Source organism: Pteropus vampyrus, unplaced genomic scaffold, assembly GCF_000151845.1.
Source record: "Pteropus vampyrus isolate Shadow unplaced genomic scaffold, Pvam_2.0 Scaffold21, whole genome shotgun sequence".
Taxonomy (NCBI): domain Eukaryota; kingdom Metazoa; phylum Chordata; class Mammalia; order Chiroptera; family Pteropodidae; genus Pteropus; species Pteropus vampyrus.
Window position 1 is genome coordinate 4,993,321 of NW_011888802.1, and position 4,023 is coordinate 4,997,343.

Consider the following 4,023-nt stretch of genomic DNA (forward strand, 5'->3'; position numbering starts at 1 on the left):
CTCCCATTTGGCAACCTTCAACTCGTTCTCTGTATTTGTGGGTCTGTTTCTGTTCCATTGAATTATTTATTTATTTAATTTTTAGATTCCACGTGTAAGTAAAATCATATGGTATTTGCTTTTCTCTGTCTGCATTATTTCACTCAGTGGAACAGCCTCTAGGTCCATCCATGTTGTCAAATGGCAAGATTTTATTTTTTATTGCTGAATAATACCCCATTTTATATATACCATATCTTGATTTATTTATCTATTGATGAACATCTAGGTTTCTTCCATATCTTAGTTATGATTAGTAATGCTGCAACAAACACAGGGTTCATATATCTTTTTGAATTTGTGTCTTTGTTTTCTGCAGATAAATACTCAAGTGAAATTGTAGATCATGTGGTGGCTCTATTTTTAATTTTTTGAAGAGTCATCACACTATTTTCCATAGCAGTGGCATTAATTTGCAATCCTACCAACAGTGTATGAGGATTCCCTTTTCTCCACATCCTCACAAGTGTTTGCTATTTGTTGACTTATTGAGTATTACCATTCTGACAAGTGTAAGATGATATCTCATTTTGGTTTTAATTTGCATTTTCCTGATTGGTGTTGCTCAGCATCTTTTCATATATCTATTGGCCATTTGCTTGTCCTCTTGGGAGAAATATGTTTTTAGGTCCTATGCTGATTTTTTAAATTAGATTGTTTGTTTTTATAGTGTTAAATTGTATGAGTTCTTAATATATTTTGGATATTAACCCCTAATTGGATCTATCATTTGCAAATATCTTTTCCTATTCACTAGGTTGTCTTTTTGTTTTATTGATGATTTCCTTCACTGTGCTAAACTTTTTTGGTTTCATGTAATCTCATTTATTTTTTTCTTTCATCGCTCTTTGTGCAAAGAGATATATTCAAAAATATATTCCTAAGAGCGATGTCAAAGAGTTTACTGGCAATGTTTATTTCTAGGAGTTTACAGTTTCAGGTCTAACATTCAGGTCTTTAAATTATTTTTAGTTTATTTTTGTATATGGTGTAAGAAAGTGGTCCAATTTCAATTTTTTTTTTTTTTGCATGTATCTGTCTAGTTTGCAAACACCATTTACTGAAGAGACTGTCTTTACCCCACTGTACATCCTTGCCTCCTTTGTCATATATTAATTGACCATATAAGTGAGGATTTATTTCTGGACTCTATTCTATTCCACTTAACTGTATATCTGTTTTTATGGCAGTATCGTACTGAGTGATTTTTGCAACTTTGCGATATAGTTTGATATCAGCGTGATATCTCCCACTTCGTTCTTTCTCAAGATTGCTTTGGCTATTAGCATTTTTTTATGGTTTCATATAAATTTTAAGACTAGTTGTTCTATTTTTTTTTTTATTTTTTAAATGAGGCAACCCAACCCTTGGTTGACCTCAGAGATTGAAAGGATCTTGTCAGCTTACAATCTCTTATTTATTTATTTTTTTTTAATTTTTTACGCCTATAGCATCTGGTCTTCCTAGGTGGTCTCCCATCCAAGTACTAACCAGGCTGAACTCTGCTTAGCTTCCAAGATCAAACAGGATCGGGCTTATTCAGGGTAGCATAGCCATAGACTAGGATTAGTTGTTCTAATTTTGAGAAGAATGCCATTGGGATTTTCATAGGGATTGCACTGAATCTGTGTATTGCTTTAGGTAGTAAGAACACTTTAACAATATTAATCCTTCCAATCTTTGGGTAAGGTTTATCCTTCCATTTATTTGTATCTTGTTCATTTTTCTTTTTTCTTTAATGTCTTATAGTTTTTAGAGTGCAGGTCTTTCACCTCTTTAGTTAAATGTATTCTTAGGTATTTTACATTTTTTGATGCAATAGTAAATGGGACTGTTTTCTTAATTTCTTCTTCTGATTGTTTGTCATTAGTATATAAAAACACAACAGATTTCTGTGCATTGATTCTGCATCCTTCAACTTTACCTAAGTCATTTATTAGTTCTAAAAGATTTTTTGGTAAAGTCTATAGGGTTTTCTATATATAGTAGCATGTCATATGCAAATAATGATAGTTTTACTTCTTCAATTCCAATTTGGATAGATCATCCAGACAGAAAGTTAATAATGAAATAATGGCCTTAAATTTCACATTATATGAGGTCAACAGAATAGACATTTTAGAACATTTCATCCCCAAACTACAGAATACAAAATTTTTCAAGTGCATATGGAACATTCTCCAGGATAAACAACGTATTAAGTCATAAAAGGTGCCTCAGTAAATTTAATAAGATTAAAATCATATCAAGTACCTTTTCTGACCACAATGGCATAAAATTAGAAATCAACTACAAGAGGAAAACTGGAAAAAACACTAATATGTTGACTTTAAACAACATTCTATGAAACAATCATTGGATCAAAGAGGAAATTACACAAGAAATTAAAACAAATGAAAATGAAAACATAACTTTTCAAAATTAATAGGATGTATCAAAAGCAATTCTAAGAGGGAATTTTATAGCTATGCAGACCTATCTCAAGAAACAAGAAAAATTCCTAATAAACAATCTAACTCTACACCTAAAGGAACTAGAAAAAGAACAAACAAAACCAAATGTATGTTGATTTTGTATCCTGAAAATTTACTGAATGTGTTTATTAGTTCTAACAGTGTTTTTGGTAGAATTTTAGAGTATTTTTTATATATAAGTTCATATCATCTGCAAATGAAGACAATTATATTTCTTTCAATTTGTTTATATGTATGTATGTATGTGTGTGTGTGTGTGTGTGTGCGCGTGTGTGTGTGTGTGTGTATGTATGTATGTTAAATAAGAGTAATAAGAGTGGCCATCCTTGTTTTGATCTTAGAAGAAAAGCTTTCAATCTTTTACCAGTGAGCATGATAGTAGCTGCTTGTCATATATGACCTTTATTATGCCAAGGTACCTTTCCTCTATACCCAGTTTTTTGAGAGTTTTTATCATGAAAGAATGTTGAGTTCTGTCAAATGCTTTCTCGTCATCTATTGAGACGGTCAGAGAAATTTTATCTTTCATTCTATTAATGTAGTGTATCACATTTATTGATTCATGTATGTTGAATCATTCTTGCATGCCAGGAATAAATCCTGGTTGATCATAATGCATTATCTTTTTAATGTGCTATTGAATTTGGTTTGCTAGTATTTTCTTGATAATTTTTGTTTGCATCTATATTTATCAAGAATACTGGCTTGAAATTTTCTTTTCTTATGATTCCTCATGTAATTTTGGCATCAAGGTAATGATGACCTTGTAAATGAGTTAAGAAATATTCCTTTTTCTTCAATTTTATGGAAGAGTTTGAGAAGGATGGACAATTAATTATTTTTTCAATGTCTCTATCTGGGCTCCTTGGTAAAGTGGGGCCATGGGAGATGGTTTGCAATTGGGCAGGGCCACTAGCTAGCCTGACTGCCTGGGTGAGACAGGAGATATTTCTACAAGTTCTACAAATTCCAACCATCTCTTCTACCTTATTTGCTTCACCATCCTCCAAAATTACCATTAATCTTCCCCTTTTGGCAATACTGACAGTTTTAAACTAATATCCTTACATTTTCTCTTGATTCTAGTCCACATCATATGTTCTTTCCCATCAAAACACCAAAGCTACTCTTAAAGTCAAAATGATATCAGCATCACTAAATACAATATCAAGTTTGAAATTACAACAGATGATATTTGAAATATATTTTTTTTTAAGTTTGTCTACAAGTCACCACTCTCTCCTAGTTTCTTTCTTTACATTATTTGTTCATTTTCTCAGACTGCTCCTTCATTCCCATTTATTGCCCAGTGGCTTAGTTCTGATACTTAATCCTTTATAAAAACTCACTTTCATCATTTCATGCATTCTTATTTTTTCAATATTATCTAAAACCTAAAATGTCTCCTAATTTAATATCTCAGTCTAAACCTTGACTCTGATTTTCAGGTCTGTATCTAACTATGCACTAAACATTTCTTGATGTACAATAGCCTTTTCAATCTTAACAC

At 31.5% G+C, this 4,023-nt stretch overlaps 1 pseudogene; it reads right to left on the minus strand.

Annotated features, from left to right (window-relative positions):
* Window positions 1-1,481: 1,481 nt before the first annotated feature.
* LOC111736671 lies at window positions 1,482-1,600 on the minus strand (annotated as a pseudogene).
* Window positions 1,601-4,023: the final 2,423 nt, after the last annotated feature.